Source organism: Monodelphis domestica, chromosome 3 (assembly GCF_027887165.1).
Source record: "Monodelphis domestica isolate mMonDom1 chromosome 3, mMonDom1.pri, whole genome shotgun sequence".
Classification (NCBI taxonomy): Eukaryota; Metazoa; Chordata; class Mammalia; order Didelphimorphia; family Didelphidae; genus Monodelphis; species Monodelphis domestica.
The window spans coordinates 138172984-138192485 of record NC_077229.1 but is presented as its reverse complement, the minus strand read 5'-3'; positions in this window follow the sequence as shown (position 1 = coordinate 138192485).

The window sequence follows — 19502 nt, the reverse complement described above, 5'->3', positions numbered from 1 at the left end:
AAGAAGATGATATCTGAGCCCAGGATATGGAATTTAGAAACAAATATTAAATATAGGAGTGACAGGCTGCTGACCAGGAATAGAGTCTACCTTAGACTATATTTGGCTGTTGCCTCACAAATCAAATCAAAAGGCTTAAATTTGAAAAAATAAAAGATAGGGAAAGGGAAAACCACCTAATATATCCACTGTTAGATACCAGAGGGGGGAGTTATAATGTAGAAAGAAGACTAGAAATGAAATATACAGGAAACAAAATAAATTATATATTTATTAAGCACTTATTATGCTAGTTCAGTTACAAAATATAACAATTTCTGGCCTAAAAATTTTATATAGAATTATACAAAATTTAAGCAACAGGCAAGACAAATTGGATTTCAAAGGTATCACTGAAAGTTGGTGGGATGAGAGCCATGACTGAATCAGGACACTGCATGACTTTGCTGTGTTAAAAACAACAACAACAAAGAAGATAGGTTAAAAATGGGGTAGGTTAGCATTGTTTATTAAAAAGATGTCTTCATATAAGAGTAACCTTTGTTTTAAAAGACTGGGCTGTCCTTATTGGTGGAGATTGATTGCTCTCTGTCTGCTTGTGGGTAGAGGTGGTGAGAGTTTCACAAGAAAGACCATGGTTTTCCACTTTGAAAGAAAAGATGTGGTTCTAGACTCTCTTCAGGTCCTTAAAGAGAGAGCAAGAAGTGAGGAAGAAGCAGGCAGGTAGAGAAGCTGGCAACTTAGACCATGTCCTTATCCTCAGTTTTCTACAGTAGAGATAGAAGAATCTCCTCTTGAATGAGATCGGAGATTCTATCTCTCTTGGTAAACCTGAGATAATTTCATTCCCTATGGGAGAGTTAATTTCCTTTGTCTATTTATACTTTCTCTGGTTTTGTTTTGCTATCAATTTGGATAAGTGGATTTATTTGCTATTTGCTGTGTGTGTTCATTACGGAAATGGTATCTGGTAGGAAGGGAGTCAAGCCTTGGATATAAACTTGGGGTATACCTTCCCCATTATAGGATAATAATCAGGAATGTAGCTTGAATCTAAAATTAATTTCTCCTAGACTAACAATATTTTAAGTATCAGTTAGGAGAGCAAAGTCTTTTTGTCAGCTTCTTCCCTCCTGGCATGAATCAGTTTCCCATGGAGAAGAGTGAGGGAAGGAAACTCTAGAGATATATATTCATGGCTACCTTTGAACTTATCTAGACAGACCCATGTAGACACACATAACCTCTATGGGCAAAACACATAATAGCTCACACATCATATTTTATACAAGAAAAGTCAGGAACTAGAGGAGGAAAGAATGATGGACAGGATTTAGGTGAAGAATAATGAAGGAAAAAAACAGAAGTGGTTTCTGTCCCCTACAAACTCTTGGATAGAAAGAAGAAAGAGAAGAGTTTAGGAAATGGATGATAGTATTGATAAGAGACTTTCATTGTTTACATATCTTTTGGAGCTCTCTCTCTCTGTCTCTGTCTGTCTGTCTGTCTGTCTGTCTGTCTCTTTCTCTGTCTCTGTCTCTCTGTCTCTGTCTCTGTCTCTGTCTCTGTCTCTCTCTCTCTGTCTCTCTCTGTCTCTCTCTCTCTCTCCCAGAAGAACTTTTAGAATTGCCTTAAATAATAGTTTCATCCTTCTAAACCTACAAAGGGAAATTCTATTCTGTACCTGATTTTCACTAACAAGGAGAAAGAAATTAGTTGCTAATTAAATGGGAACCTTGTGGAGAAGTGACTGCTGACTCTTAGAGTTTGTAATAGTGGAAAGCCAGATCTAGTGTGAGCAGGTAGATGGCACAGTGGATACAGTATCACAGTGGATACAGTATCTGGAGTCAGAAAGACTCATTTTCCTGAGTTCAGATCTGGCCTTAGACACTAGCTATGTGACCCTGGGCAAGTCCCTTAAACCTGGTTGTCTCAGTTTCCCCATCTGTCAAATGAGCTGAAGGAAATGGCAAACCATTCCAATATCTTTACCAAGAAAATCCCAAATGGGGTCACAAAGAGTCAGACATGACTGAAAATGACTGAAGAACAAAATAGATACAGTCTCTTATTCATCTTAGAATTTTGGAGAGCTGATTTCGAAGCTTTCAGAGGAAAGATAGGATGTGTAATAATACATAGCCAAGCACAGACCACTGTGGTATGTCCTTGCAAGTTGAACTATTAATGACTACTCTTTGGGTACAACTGTTCAACCAGTTAGATCCATCTAATTATACTATCATTTAGCCTGCATCTCTCCATCTTTTCTTGGGTTCAAATCATCCAGCCCAGATGAACTGCAATAACTGAAAGGACTATCATGTGGTCATTGACTGACAATTGAAAGTTCTTGGAGAAAAAGAGAAGTACTGCACAACTAGAGAAAAGCAAATGTTTCAATTTTCAAAAAGGGAAGAAAATAGAGTATATAACATATAGCCTGTGAGCTTAATTTCTATTCCCAGAATATTAAGGGAGAAAGGAATATTTATATAGTGCCTATTTTGTGTCTAACACTGTTCTAAGTGCTTTAAAAGTAGCATATATTATTTCATTAGAGATTCACAACAACAATGCAATAGGTGCTACTATTGTTTTCCTTTTATAGTTGAGGAAACTGAGGAAAATAGAGATTTTTTTTTTATGTGACCAGGCTGAGAACAAAAAAAATCTAGTGGGTAACTGTGGACAGATTTGAACTCAGGCCTTTCTATTTCCAGGTCCATATTCACTGTGCCATTACCTCTGCCTTAGTAAATATTTAGAAAAGAAAGTAGTAAATGCAAAGATCCAGCATAGCTGAAACAAACATAGGTCATGGAAACTAGACTAGCTTCTATTTTTGAAAGGTTTACCAAACTGGTAGATGGGGGGAATGCCACAGCTGTAGTTTCCCTAGATTCTGGCAAAGTATTTGATAAAGTATCTCATGCTATGCCTGTGGAAAAGATGGAGAGATGCAGGCTAAATGATAGCACAATTAGAAGGATCTAAATGGTTAAGCAGCTATATCCAAAGAAAAGTCATTAATGGTTCAATGCCAACTTGCAAGGACATCTCCAGGTGGTCTGTACTTGGGCTTGTGTTATTAGACATATTTATCAATGACTTGAAAAAAGTCATGAATAGGATTAAATTTTTGGATAACATAAAAAGATAGCTGCATTCTGTATCACAAAGTCAAGATCCACAAGGATGAATTGACACACTAAAACACTGGGCAGAATTTAGTAAGAGGAAATTATAAATGTAGTCTTACACCTGCTTAAAAAATCAACTTTGCTAGGCCAAGATGGAAGCATAGTTAGATATCAATTTATAAAAAAGGAGGGGTTTTAGAGAACTGTAATCAATAAGTAAACATTTATTAAGCACCTACTATATGCAAGGAACTGTTCTAAGCTCTGAAGTATACAAGAAGAGTTAAAAGATGGCCCCTTTCCTTCTAAAGCTTACAACCTAATGGGGGAGACAACATGCAAGCAAATATGTACAAAGCAAACTATATATTCAGGATGAATAGGAAATAATTAAAAGAGGGAAAATGGAATTAACAGGAGTTAGGGAAGGCTTCCTGTAGACAGCAAGATTTTAATTGGGACTTAGAGGAAATCAGGGAGGTCAAACTCTTGAGTCAATACTGTGACATGCTGTGACAGGCACTGCATTTTTTAAAATGAAAATTTATTTTTTTCTCCAATTACATGTAAAAGTGGTTTCCAACATTTTTCAAAGAATATTGAGTTGAAAATTCTCTCCTTCCTTCCCTCCCCTTCCTTGAGATGGTAAGCAATCATATAGATTTTACATGTGCAATTATGTAAAACAGTTTCCCACATTAATGCTTTTGTGGAAGGAAGCTCAAATAGAAAAAAAATTAAGAAAGTGAAAAAATTCGCTTTTTTCTGGATTCAGCCTCAGTTCTTTTTCTCTGGAAATAGATGGCATTTAAAAAAAATCAAGAGTCTATTGTGATAGTTTTGGATCAATGTATTGCTGGTGTGAAGATTGGATTAGGCTCTCTCCTGATTGTAATAATGAAAGTATTTAGTTCTTCCTTAATTGTGAAGATTAAATTGTAAGCCCCTGTCTATTTTTAGATTTTAATCCCCATAAGTGTAAACACCGAACTTAAAAATTAAGAAAGGAGATCTACCCATTTTGGATTTAGCCACAAAAGGTGTGAACACCCATTTCACACATTGAGTAGTAGATCTGTGACCCATGTGTGAAAGAGTGGGCAGTCCTGGAGCAGAACGTTGACTGTGATTGGTAGATTTAGGGGAAGTGACGCAAGAGAAAAGGTCTTTAAAAGTGGAGTTTGATTTGGAAATTGACACACATACTTGGAGTGGAACCTCCTGTGAGAAGCAGTTCAGCTAGACAGTAGCTGGAGGCTACTGTCAGTTCTACTGGAGTTGAGGCTGATGAAGAAGAAGGAGAGTTCAATCTGCTGATTGAACTGACACTTGGTGAGTGTAAAGGTTGACTCCCTTTTCCTTGGCCTTTTTGGAGGCACCAGCCTCTGGAGAGGCTCATCGTCTTGGGACTCCTTTCCCCTGGTTGGGGCCTCTGAATTCCTGCCTGACTCAGAGGAAGCCAGAGCAGCTCTCTCTCTCTCTCTCTCTCTCTCTCTCTCTCTCTCTCTCTCTCTCTCTCTCTCTCTCTCTCTCTCTCTCTCTCTCTCTCTCTCTCTCTCTCTCCTCTTTCTCTTCCTCAATATCTTCCCTCTTTTTTGTAAAATAAAATACCATAAATTCCATTCTGACTTTAGTAATTAATTTGGAATTTAGTAATTAAATTCATGGTGACCAAGTAAAATATTATTCAGTCCAACCATAAATTTGACACTGGGAATAGCTATTATTCATAGTTGTTCATTTAAAGTATTCCTGTCACTGTACAATGTATTCCTGGTTCTGCTTATTCCACTCTGTTTTAATTTGTGTAAGTCTTTCCAGGTTTTTCTGAGTTCCTCCTGCTTGTTATTTCTTATAGCACAATCATACTCCATTATAATTATATACTATAACTTAGCCCTTCCCCAAGTTATGGGTATCCTCTCTCTTTCCAAATCTTTGCCCTCCTAAAAAAGATCTCCTTTAAATATTTTTTGCACATAAGGTCCTTCCCCTTTTTGTTTTTTATCTTTTTGGAATATAAACCTAGTAATGGTATTGCTGGGTCAAAGGGTATGTCCTATTTTATAGTCCTTTGGGCATAAGTCTAAATTGCTCTCCTGAATGACTGAATCAGTTCACAACTCCCCTCAAAATGCATTCCCATATCTCCTTCAAGTTTTGTCATTTTCCTTTTCTGTCATAATAGCCAATCTGATATGTGAGGTAGTACCTCAGAGGTGTTTTAATTTACATTTGTCTTAATAATAGTGATTTAGAACATTTTTTGCATAACTATAGAGAGCTTTAATTACTTTGTTCAAGAGCTGCCAGTTCATATATTTTTACCATTTATCAATTGGGGAATGACATATTCTCATATGTTCAGTTCATTTCTCTATGTATTTGAAAAATGAGGTTTTTATTAGAGAGACTTGCAAAAAATTTTTGAATCATTTTGATTTCTGTGAATTACATTCCTTTCTATTTGTTCAAATTTATTTTCTGAAAGCTACCTCCCCAAATTTGCCTTTTCTATCCCCTTCTTTTCCTATTTTCCTGTAAGGTAAGATAACTTTCTATATCCAACTGATTATGTATGTTCTTTCCTAATTGAGCCAATTCTGATGAGAGTTAAGGTTCACATGCTCTCCATTTCACTTCCCTCATCTCCCCCTGTATTGTAAATGCTCTTTTATGCCTCTTTTATGTGTGATATTTTACCTCATTCCATTTTTTCCTTTCTCCTCCTCCCAGTGCATTCTTCCTTCTCATGCCTTAATTTAATTTAATTTTTATATAATCCCATCATATTAAACTCATATGCTTTCCCTCTATCTATGTATATACTTTCTAAGTGCCCTAATAATGACAGAGTTCTTTAGTGTTATAAGAATCATCTCCCCGTGTAAGGAGGGATACATATAGTTTAACCTTATTGAATGTCTTTTGATTTTTCTTTCCTGATTACCTTTTTATGATTCTCTTGAGTCTTATATTTGAGAGTCAAATTTTATTCAACTCTGTCTTTTTAATCAGGAATGTTTGAAAGTCTTCTATTTCATTGAATACTCATTTCCCCCCCTGAAGGATTATACTTAGTTTTGCTGGTTAGTGATTCTTGGTTGAAGCCCTAGCTCCTTTGCCCTTTGGAATAACATATTCCAGACCCTCTGATTCTTTAATGTAGAAGCTAATAAGTCTTATGTTATCCTGACTGTGGCTCTATAATATTTGTATTGTTTCTTTTTGGCTGCTTGAAATATTTTCTCCTTGGCCTGGGAATTTTGGAATTTGGCTACAATACTCCTGGGAGTTATCCTTTTGGGGTCTCTTTCAGAAGGTGATTGGTGAATTCTTTCAATTTTCTATTCTCTGATTCTAGATTATCAGGACAGTTTTCTTGATGATTTCTTGGAAGATGATGTTTAAGTTCTTTTTTTGATCACAGCATTCAGGTAGTCCAATAATTCTTAAATGATCTCTCATAGATTTATTCTCCAGGTCAGTTGTTTTTCAAATGAGATATTTGAACATTTTCTTCTATTTTTTTCATCCTTATTTCTTTGTTACTTGATGTCTCATGGAGTCATTAGCTTCCATTTGCTCAATTCTAATTTTTTAAGACATGATTTTCTGGAGTGAGATTTTGTACCTCCTTTTCCTTTTGACTAATTCTACTTTGTAAAGACTTCTTTTCCTAATGATTTTTTGTACTTCACTTCCCAAAGGGCTAATTTTGTCTTTCAAAGAGTTTTTTCTTCAGTGCATTTTTGTAGAATTTTTTTTTCTATTTGGCCAATTCTGCTTTTTAAGAAGTTCTTCTCTTCTTTGGATTTTTGTGCTTCCTTTACCAATCAGCCTATTCTGTTTTTTAAGATATCAATTTCTTCTTTGGTATTTTTGTGTCTTCTTTACCAAACTGTTGACTCTTTTTTTTAAACCCTTACCTTCCATCTTGGAATCAATACTGCGTATTGGTTCCAAGGCAGAAGAGTGGTAAGGACGAGGCAATGGGGGTTAAGAGACTTGCCCAGGGTCACACAGCTGGGAATTGTCCGAGGTCAGATTTAAACCTAGGACCTCCCATCTCTAGGCCTGGATCTCAATCCACTGAGCTACCCAGCTGCCCCTCTGTGGACTCTTTTTTATGATTTTTCTGAATCACTTTCACTTCTTTCCCCAATTTTTCTTCTACCTCTTTTATTTGATTTAAAAAATCCTTTTTTGAGTTCCTCCATTATTTCTTTTTAGGCTTGAGAACAATTAATATTTTTTTGGAGTCTTTGGATATAGCAGTATTGACTTTGTTGTCTTCTTTTGAGTTTGAGTCTACCCTTTCACCAAAATAGTTTTTTTTGTTGAGTTTTTTGATGTTGTTTGCTCATTTTCCTGCCTTTTTCTTTTCTTTTAGTTAAAAAAACTCTTAAAGTTAAGCTCTGTAACCATGTCAAAGGGAACATTGTTCCAAGCTTTAGGTTCTTTGTGCAGCTGCCTTCAGAGATGGTACTGGGGATCTATCTGCTTTCAGTTCTTCCAAGGTGGTATGATATAAGGAGAGTTATGTTTAATACTCTCCCAGTCTGTGCTCTGGTCTATGAGTAATCCCAAGCACTCTTTTTCCCCTTGGAACTGTGACCAGGGTCCCCTGTGGCTGCAAGAGCTGGTGTCTGATGGTGTTCCTCCTCAACTTGTGACTGCATCCTAGGATTATTACCTGATTCTACTTATGGGCAATATGAAGAGTCCTGCACCAAGAACCAACAAAGGGATCCCTGCATTCTCCTTCTGAGCAATTGTCTGACCCTCCTTACCATCTGTAGCTAAGAGTTCCTGAAGCCTTGGCTGCTGCTTTGTTTGGGCCCAAGGTTTGTGGCCTGCTCTGGTGTTGCTGCATTCTGTCTCCACCCTGATTCACTAGATCCCTTGTGCTGGCCTTTTAAGTTGTTTTGGGCCGAAAAATTACTTCAACCTTATCTTTTTGGTGGGTTATGCTGCTCTAGGATTTGTTTTGAGGCATTATATCTTTGCTTTTTGGAGGATAATTTGCTTGAAATCAGATAGGTCTCTGTACCTTCTCTGCCATGTTGGCTCTTCCTGGACAAGCACTGTTTTTAAGGACAAAGAGGTGATCATTCTGTACTCTGTCCTGTTTTGATATTTCAAGTATTGTGTTCAATTCTGGATGCTGAAGTTTAAGAAGGGCACCAAAAAGTTGGAGTACATCCAGAAGAAGGTAATCAGGATAATGCAGATATATATTGTCCCATAATATGTGAGGATTATTTGAAAAGATCAGGTATGTTTGGTGTATAGAAGAGAAAATGCAGTGAGGAATGTGATAGTTGTGTATTTGAATGTCTGCCAGGTGGAAGAGAGATTAAATTTCACCACAAAAAAGTTTGGCCACAGAAGGAAGAAGCAAAATTATCGGTTGGATGTTCCAAAGAAGTCAATTTGGGCTTGATATCAGGAAAAACTTCCAAACATTTAGAGTTGTCCAAAAATGGAACAAGCTGCCTTGAGAAGTGATTAGATTCTCTTCAGGAAGAGATTTGATAATCATTCATTGGGTAAGTTCTAGTGAGGATTTTTTTAAAGGTATGTGTTGGACTGAGGCAGCATGGCACAATGGAAAGAACCATGACTCAAAAAATCAGAGAACCTGGGTCTGAATTTAGCCTCTGATAACTATTACTGTGTGATGCTGAGTAAGTTACCTTAACTTTCTTGGGCCTTAATTTCCTCAAGTGTGTCCTTTTGAGATCTAAGTTCCTTTCTAACTCTCAAGTTCTATGTTTCAGGAGAACAGAGGGTATTCTCTTCCCCCCCCCCCCCCCAGGGACTATTTGAAGCAAAAATTACTTATGTAGCTAAGTACTCTGTAGAATATCACATGGAGAAGATTGGCAAATCTCAACATGATTAGGACTCTGTCTTTCTGTATGAGAAGAATGAAAACAAAGCTTTGTTCTATGCATAATTCATCGCCATTCTGTAAATGTCAGGACTATGAGAAAAAAATAACTCAAATATTTTTTCCAGTTATTACTCATTGGCATCACTCACATTTTAACTACCAGGAGGCTATCACAGACCAAAGTAAAAAACTTTTTAACATGAAAAACATAATAAAGTTGTAAGTTGGTTCAATAACTCAGCCATACAACTAATATTTATTAACCATTTATCAATAAATCAGCCAACAAGCATTTATTACGTAGCTGTCAAGTGCCATTAGACTGTGAGTTCCTTGAGAGCAGGGACAGTTTTTTTTGTTTTGTTTTATTTTTTACCTTTTTGGGGATCCCCAGCACTTAGCAATATGCCTGGCACATAAATGCTTAATGAGTTCAAATCTAGCCTTAGCCACTTACTAGTGACATGAACCTGGACAAGTTGCTTAATTCTGTTTGCCTTTAGAAAAAATTAAAAGAAAGAAATGCTTATTGACTGACTGCCAGATACTCTACTAGGTATTAGGGTTCTTTATACTTTCTCTTCATCCTTCCATTTACATAATTTCTCTACATCTTTCCATTTACATAAATTTGTAACCTTGAAGGCATCCTTGAATTTTTACTCTTCCATCCCCCTCCAGGTCTTTATCATCTCACATCTGCTCTATTGCCATAGCTTCCCAATTGGTCTCCCTATCTCCGGTCCTTCCCCTTTTTTCAATCAACTTGATGTACAGTCGTCAAATTCACACTATCCATTAGGACATACTGCTTCTCATGATATATACAAAGTAGAACAAAAGTAATTTTGGGGTGTATGCATGTGTGGTGAGGAAGACATTAACAGCCTGGGAGAATCAGGAAAGTTCTTATGTAGGAGTTGATTCTTGAGCTGAGCTTTGAAGGAAGCTAATAATTCTAAGAGGCTCCATAGTAGAGGAAGTGGCTTGCACAAAAGCATGGTTAGAGATGGGAGATGGAGTATTGTGTGTGAAGGTCATCAAGTAGGCTGGTTTGGCTTGACCTTGGATTACATAAAGGGAAGTAAAGGGTAATAACTTTGGAAAGGTAAGTTGGGGCCAGATTCTGAAAGGCTTTAAAAGTCAAACAGGAACCCATTTTTGAATTAGAGGCAATGAAGAACCACTCAAGTTTTTGAACAAATAATGTAGCCATGTGTTTTAGAAATATCATTTTGTCTACAAGAAAGAACACTATCCATATCCAGAGGAAAAACTGTGGGAGCAGAAACATTGAAGAAAAAACAACTGCTTGATTACATGGGTCAAGGGGAATATGATTGGGGATGTAGACTCTAAGTGATCATATTAGTGCAAACATCAACAACATGATCAAGGACACATGTAAAACCCAGTGGAATTGTGCATCAATTACAGGAAGGGGTGGGGGGAGAGGAGGGAGGGAAAGAATATGATTCTTGTAACCAAGGAATAATGTTCTAAATTGACCAAAAAAAATTTTCAAAAAAAAAAAAAGAAAAGAAATATCACTTTGGCACTGTCCCTGTGCTTTTTTCCACCCCTCCCTTATTGGTTGTCACTCTTCTATAAATATATTTTCTTCCTCTATTAGATTGCCCCTTCTTGGGGGCAAGGAGTATTTCACTTTTGTATTTATATATCTCTAGTTCTGCACATTATTTGACACTTATTGTTTAATGATTTACTTTTTATTCATTCATTCATTGAGGCAGGAGGACTAATTAGGAATATACTTAAAAAAAAACCCTATTTCCTTCTTGGTCTCCAGGAAGCTAGCCCCTTCTGGCCTTGTTCCTGACTTATAGTCTTAAAAATCATATCCCTAAAATGGGTACCTTCATTCCAACTCTCCTCCCCAGGACTTTTAAAAAATCTCCCTTTTGTTTATTCTCTTCCTCCACTAGCATGTAAGCTCCTTCAGAGTAGAGACTATCTTTCTTTTTGCTTATATCTAAATCCTCAGTGCTTAGCACAGTGTTTGGAATATAGGAAGAGATTAATAAATGCTTGTTTCCTTCCTTCCTCTTTCTAGATCAGTTACTGACTGGGTTAGTGAAGAGAAAGGGATACATAGGAGAGGATGTAGTGGAGATTAAGTCAAGAAGATTTGGCAACCGATGAGATAAGAGATGATGAAAGATTAAAATGTTGAGATTGATTGAAATTATTGATTTGGGTAATTGGAAATATGATGGTGGAAAAGAAGCAATAAAAGGAGGAATTAATATGCAAGGCATTGTGTTAAATGATGTTGATGAAGACAGGCAGTGGGCAGTGAGGAGCAGTAATAGAAACAAGACCCCCATACTCTGAAATCTTGTATTTCTCACCAATTAGCACTAGTTAAACATGAATTGCAAGATCTGTGGTTTCAGCATTAATCAGGCATGAATTGCAGAATCTATATTGCTGACCAGTTACTCATTCTATATCATCAATCACTTGTACTGGATCTGTAATGTTCTATACTGCGCATCAGCTTTATGCCTGGTCTATATTATTAATTAAAATTCTTTCTTTTTTGAGAGGGAAAACGCAAGCAAAATGATATCGGTTTCTTATATATATGGAATCATGCAAAACTTTCCCATTTTAGCTATATTGAAAAAAAGAATGAGACAATTATACTTTAGTTTGTATTCAGAGTTCATCGACTCTCTCCCTCTGGAAGTGGATAGCATTTTTTATCATGATTCTTTTGGAATTGTGTCAGAATAGTCTATCAATCTGAATAGCCAAGTCTTTCATAGTTGATCATCATTACAACATTGTTGTTACTATGTACAGTGATTTGCTGGTTCTTCTCACTTCATTTTGCATCAGTCCATATAGATCTTGCTGCATTTTTTTTTCTGAAACCACCACCTTAGTAATTTCTTGAAACACAATAGTATTTCATCATAATCACATGCCACAACTTGTCCAATCACTCCCCAGTTGATGAGCGAGCATTCCCCACTGTTTCCAATTCTTTGCCACTACAAAAAGAGCTATTATAAATATTTTTGTACATATAGATCTTTTCTTTTTAAAAAATTATTTAATTGATTAATTTAGAGCATTTTCCCAGGATTACAAAAATCATGTTTTTTCCCTTCCCTCCCTCCAACCCCTTCCCATATCTGACACACAATTCCACTGGGTTTTACACGTGTCTTTGGTCAAGACCTATTTCCATATTATTGAGATTTGTACTAGGGTGATCATTTAGGGTTTATAACCCCAATCATATCCCCATTGACACATGTGATCAAGCAGTTGTTTTTCTTCTGTGTTTCTATTTCCACAGATTTTCCTCTGAATGTGGATAGCATTCTTTCTCATAAATCCTTTAGAAATGTCTTGGATCATTGCATTGCTGCTAGTAGAGAAGTCCATTACATTTGATTGTACCACAGTGTATCAGTCTCTGTGTACAATGTCTTCCTGGTTCTGCTCCTCTCACTCTGCATCAATTCCTGGAGGTCTTTCCAGTTCACATGGAATTCCTCCAGTTCATTGTATCTTTGAGCACAATAGTATTCCATCACCAACATATACCACAATTTGTTCAGCCATTCCCTAATTGAAGGGCATCCCCCCACTTTCCAATTTTTTTGCCACCACAAAGAGCGCAGCTATGAATATTCTTGTACAAGTTTTTTTCCCCTTATTATCTCTTTGGGGTACAAACCCAGCAGTGCTATGGCTGGATCAAAGGATAGGCAGTCTTTTAGCACCCTTTGGGCATAGTTCCAAATTAACCTCCAGAATGGTTGGATAGATTCACAACTCCACCAGCAATGCATTAATGTCCCAACTTTGCCACATCCCCTCCAACATTTATTACTTTCCTTTGCTGTCATGTTAGCCAATCTGCTAGGTGTGAGGTGGTACTTCAGAGTTGTTTTGATCTGCATTTCTCTGATTACAAGAGATTCAGAACATTTTTTTCATGTGTTTATTTATTTTTTAAAAAACCCTTACCTTCCATCTTGGAATCAATACTGTGTATTGGCTCCAAGTCAGAAGAGTGGTAAAGGGCTAGGCAATTGGGGTCAAGTGACTTGCCAAGGGTTACACAGCTAGGAAGTGTCTGAGGCCAGATTTGAACCTAGGACCTCCCTCTCTATGCCTGGTTCTCAATCCACTGGACCACCCACCTGCCCCTTTTCATGTTTTTATTGATAGTTTTGATTTCTTTATCCAAAAATTGCCTATTCATGTCCCTTGCCCATGTATCAATTGGGCAATGGCTTGATTTTTTGTACAATTTATTTAGCTCTTTATAAAGTTGAGTAATTAGGCCTTTGTCAAAGTTTTTTGTTATGAAGATCCCCCCCCCCCAATTTGTTGCTTTCCTTCTAATTTTAGTTGCATTGGTTTTGTTTGTACAAAACCTTTTTAATTTAATGTAATCAAAATTATTCATTTTACATTTTGTAATTTTTTTCTAACTCTTGCTTGGTTTTAAAATCTTTCCTTTCCCAAAGATCTGACAAGTATATTATTTTGTGTTCACCTAATTTACTTATAGTTTCCTTCTTTATATTCAAGTCATTCACCCATAATGAGCTTCTTATGTAGTTGATCTAAACCTAAACTCTCCCATACTGTCTTCCAATTTTCCCAGCAGTTTTTGACAAATAGCGGATTTTTGTCCCAAAAGCTGTGATCTTTGGGTTTATCATAGACTGTCTTGATGAGTTCACTTACTCTGAGTCCATTCCATTGATCCTTCCTTCTGTCTCTTAACCAGTACCATATTGTTTTGATGACCACTGCTTTATAGTATAGTTTGAGGTCTGGTACTGCTAGGCCACCTTCCTTCACATTTTTTTCAATATTTCCCTTGATATTCTTGTTTTTTTTTTCATTTTCTCCCTCCCCCCCACCCCCCCACCTATCCCATAGCTGACGTGCGATTCCACTGGGTATCACAAGTGTTCTTGATTCGAACCCATTTCCATGTTGTTGGTGTTTGCACCAGAGTGTTCATTTAGAGTTTCTCTGCAGTCATATCTCCTCAACCCCTGTAGTCTAGCAGTTGGTTTTCCTTGGTGTTTTTACTTCCACAGTTTGTCCTCTGCTTGTGGATAGTGTTTTTTTCTCCTAGATCCCTGCAGATTGTTCAGGGTCATTGCAATGACACTAATGGAGAAGTCCATTACATTCGATTGTACCACAGTGTGTCAGTCTCTGTGTACAATGTTGATATTCTTGAGTTTTTGTTCTTCCAAACGAACTTTGTTATAGTTTTTTTCTAATTCAGTAAAAAAGTTTCTTGGTAGTTTAATGGGTATGGCACTAAATAAGTAAATTGGTTTGGGTAGGATTGTCATTTTTATTATGTTAGCTCATCCTACCCATGAGCAATTGATGTTTTTCCAATTATTTAGATCTAGTTTTAATTGTGTGGATAGTGTCTTGTAGTTGTGTTCAAATAGTTCCTGTGTTTGTTCTGGCAGATAGATTCCTAAGTATTTTATATTGTCTCGGGTGATTTTAAATGGAATTTCTCTTTCTAACTTTTGCTGTTGAGATGTGTTGGAAATACATAGAAATGCTGATGATTTATGTGGGTTTATTTTGTATCCTGCAACTTTTCTAAAGTTGTTGATTATTTCCACTAGCTTCTTGGTGGATTCTCTAGGATTCTTTAAGTAGACCATCATATCATCTGCAAAGAGTGAAAGCTTGGTCTCCTCATTACCTATTTTAATACCTTCAATTTCTTTTTCTTCTCTAATAGCTACTGATAGTGTTTCTAGTACAATGTTAAATAATAGAGGTGATAATGGGTATCCTTGTTTAACTCCTGATCTTATTGGGAATGATTCTAATTTATCCCCATTGCAGATGGTACTTGCTTATGGTTTTAGATATATACTGTTTATTATTCTTAGGAAAGGCCCTTCTATTCCTATACTTTCTGGTGTTTTCAGTAGGAATGAGTGTTGTATTTTGTCAAAGGCATTTTCTGCAGCTATTGAGATAATCATGTGATTTTTGTTGGTTTGCTTGTTGATATAGTCTATTATGTGGATGGTTTTCCTAATATTAAACCATCCTTGCATTCCTGGTATAAATCCCACCTGATCATAATGAATGAGTCTCATGATCACTTACTGGAGTCTTTTTGCTAATATTCTATTTAAAATTTTTGCATCTATATTCATTAAGGAGATTGGTCTATAGTTTTCTTTCTCTTTTTTTGACCTGCCTGGCTTTGGAATCAGTACCATATTTGTGTTATAAAAGGCATTTGGTAGAACTCCTTCTGTGCAAATTATGTCAAATAGTTTGTATACTATTGGGATTAGTTGTTCTTTGAATGTTTGAATGTTCACTTGTGAATCTATCAGCCCTGGGGATTTTTTCTTAGGGAGTTCTTTGATGGCATGCTCAATTTCTTTTTCTAATATGGAGTTATTTAAGTATTATATTTCTTCTGTTAATTTAGGCAATTTATATTTTTGTAAATATTCATCCATATCACTTAGATTGCCACATTTATTGCCATATAATTGGGTAAAATAGTTTTAAATGATTTCCTTAATTTTCTCTTCATTAGAGGTGAGGTCTCCCTTTTCATCTTGGATACTGTTAATTTGGTTTTCTTCCTTTTTTTATTAGATTGACTAATACTTTATCTATTTTATTTGTTTTTTAAAGTACCAGCTTCTAGTCTTATTTATTAATTCAATAGTTCTTTCACTTTAGATTTTATTAATTTCTCCTTTAATTCTTAGGATCTCTAATTTTGTGTTCATCTGGGGATTTTTAATTTGTTCCCTTTCAAGTTTTTTGATTTGCATGCCCAATTTCTTTGACCTCTGCCCTCCCTATTTGTTAATATATGAACTCAAGGATATAAATTTTCCCGAGTACAGAGTCCCATAGATTTTGAAAGGATGTCTCACCTTTGGCATTTTCTTCAATGAAATTATTAATTGTTTCTATGATTTGTTCTTTAACCAGTTTTGGAGAATCATATTATTTAGTTTCTGATTAATTTTTGATTTGCTTCTCCATGTATCCTTACTACTTATTGCTTTTATTGCATTATGATCTGAAAAGGTTGCATTTATTATTTCTGCTTTTTTGCACTTGTTTGCCATGTTTTTATGCCCGAGTATATGGTCAATCTTTGTGAATGTACCATGTGCTGCAGAAAAGAAGGTGTATTCCTTTTTGTCCCTATTTATTTTTCTCCACATATCTATTAACTCTAATTTTCTAAGATTTCATTCACATCTCTTACTTCTTTCTTATTTATTTTTTGGTTTGATTTATCTAGATCTGATAGAGGAAGACCTGAGTCTCCCACTAGTATAGTTTTATTATCTATTTCATCTTTCAACTCCACTAGTTTCTCCTTTAGAAATCTGAATGCTATACCATTTGGTGCATACATATTGAGTACTGATATTTCCTCATTGTCTATACTGCCTTTTATCAGGATGTAATTACCTTCCCTATCTCTTTTGATCAGATCTGTTTTTACTTTGGCTTTGTCAGATATCATGATTGCAACTCCTGCCTTCTTTTTCTCAGTTGAGGCCCAATAGATCTTGCTCCAGACTTTGATCCTCATTCTGTGAGTGTCTATCTGTCTCATGTGTGTTTCTTGTAGGCAACATATGGTAGGATTTTGGTTTCTAATCCACTCTGCTATTTGCTTTTGTTTTATGGATGAGTTCATTCCATTAACATTCAGAGTTATGATAACCACCTCTGTATTCCCCAACATTTTGATAACCTCTCTAAGTTCTGCCCTTTCTTCTTTTGCTATATCTTTTTAAACCAGTGGTTAGCTTTTAATCAGCCCCACCAATCCCCACCCTTATTATACTTCCTTTTCCACCCGCTCCCTTTTTGTTCCTTTCTTCTTATTTTTTTAGTGTCTATTAGTTTCCTCCTCCCTCTTTCCCTCTTTTTTTGTACTCCCCCCTTAGTTTTTCCCTTCTCACTTTCCCTGTAGGGTAAGATGGAATTCTATATCCCAATGGATCTAGATGCTCTTCCCTCTCAGAATTGATTTCACTGAGAGTAAGGTTTAATTTTTTCCTATAGGTCCTTTCTATTTACTTCATAGTAGTGCATCCTATAACTCTTTGGGCATAGTTCTAAATTGTCCTCCAGAATGGTTGGACGAGTTCACAATTTCACCAACAGTTTATTAGTGAACCTATTTTTCCCCATCCCCTCTACCATTTTTAATTTCTCATAGGTGTGAGGTGGTACTCAGAGTTGTTTTAAGTTGACTATCTCTAATCAATAGTGATTCAGACCATTTTTCCATATGACTATAATTAGCTTTGATTTCTTTTTCTAAAAACTCTTTGTTTATATCCTTTGACCATTTATCAAATGGGGAATGGCTCTTATTTTTATAAATTTGACTTAGTTCCCTATATATTTGAGATCTTTATCAGAGAAACTTACTGGAAAATGTTTTGATATTCAGTATTTATGTTTTAGCAAAATGTAGTTTCCTTGATTGTCTCTTTTAATTATATCTATGTTTGCTTTTGCTTTATCTGAGATCTTGATTGTAACCCCAGCATTTTTTACTTCAGCTCAAGTTTTAATTCTCTGCGTGTTTTCCTCTTTCAAGTGTGCCTCTTATATTGTTGGATTCTGGTTTCTAACCTGTTCTGCTATCTGCTTCCAATTTATGGGTGAATTCATTCCATTCATATTCACAATTATGATTACTGTGCATTTTCCTTCATCTGATTTTCTTTTATTTATCCTTCTCTTTCTTTTTATTCTATCCTTCCTCAATATGTTTGCTTCTGATACTTCTTTCTTAATCCACTTTCTCTTTTATCACCCTCCCCTATATCTCTTAATCCTTTACCCTCTTATTGCCCTGTTGGGTAAAATAGACTTTTATACCCAACTATGTGTGTATGTATCTATGTGCATATGTATTCTTTCCTTGAGGTTTCCATGAGGTTCAAGAACTGCTTAAAACCTCTTTCTATTTCCCCTTCCACATAAAATTTCTTCCTTGTGTAACTCTTTTATATGAGAAAATTTTCTCCATTTTACCTCTCCCTTCTCCCTTCTCCTAGTGCATCCCTCTTTCTTGACCATTCTTTATTTTTTGGAAATCATCCCAACATAATCGACTCATACTCATGCCTTTCATTGATGTAGATTTCTTCTAACTGTACTAATAAAGTTATTAGGAATTGTATATATCATTTCCCTATATAGGAATGTAAACAGTTTTTCATGCTTACCTTTTTATGTTTCTCTTAAGTCTTCTACTTGAAAGATTTTTTATTCAACTCTGGTCCTTTCATCAAGAATACCTGAAAGTCCTCTATTTCATTAAATGCCACCCCCCCAAATATTATACTCAGTTTTTCTAGGTAAGTAATTTCTGGTTGTAATCTTAGGCCCTTTGCCTTCTGGAACATCATATTCAAAGCCCTCTGCTCCTTTAACACGAGAGCTGCTATATCTTGAGTGATCCTGATAGCTCTGGGCACCTTCTTTCAATGGAGGTTTGGGGAAGACCTCTTTCTCTGCCCTCCAATCAGGAAGGAGGAAGGGTCCTAGGGAAGATGACATTGATGAGGAATGAATACCAAGGCTGATGTTATCTTGCAGGATGAGGAAGAGGGAGAGAAATAGATTTGGTTTTGTCACTGTGGGGAGTAAAATAGAAGATCAGAAAGATGAGAGTAAAATAATTACTTACTAGCAGTGATGAGTAACAGCAAAGAAAACTATTTTCACATATGATGGTGAAATAGTTTTTTTTTTTTACCTAGAGAAGTTACTTCATTAATGGGGAGGAGCTCTCAGTTAAGAAGCTTTTCCATCATAGATTGGCATCTTCTCTAAAATTCATAGTTTCAGAATGGTTGGGGGTAGGGAGGGGACTCAAAGTGGTATGATAGAGTCCAAAACCTGGAGTCAGAAAAAGCTGGGTTCAAATCCCACTCTGATACTGACTAGCTATGTAACCATGGGAAGGTCACAACCACTAATACTCACTTTCTTAATTGGTAAAATGAGAGGCTTGGATTAGATGGCTTCTAATGTCTATCCTAGATTTTATGATTCATGATTTGCTCAGGCTCATATATATATATATATATATAGCTAGAATATGACAGACTTGAACCCAGCTCTTCCTTACATTAGGGCCAGCTCTTTGGCAAGTATTGCCTCATTGTTTCCTCACCTGGAAGCTCCTTATATCAATAAAATCATAGGTTGAGCCCTTATCCTTGTTATGTGCAAACCATTGTACTGGGAGCTATTACTATATTGCAAAACTTGTCCCATTACAGTAAGTAATGTGCCCCTTCTCCTTAAAGCCTATGGTGATAAAAGAGAAGATGAAGCAGTATAGCATAGTTATAGAGACATTTGATTGGAGTTGAGAACTGGATTTTGCTACTGAATAGCTG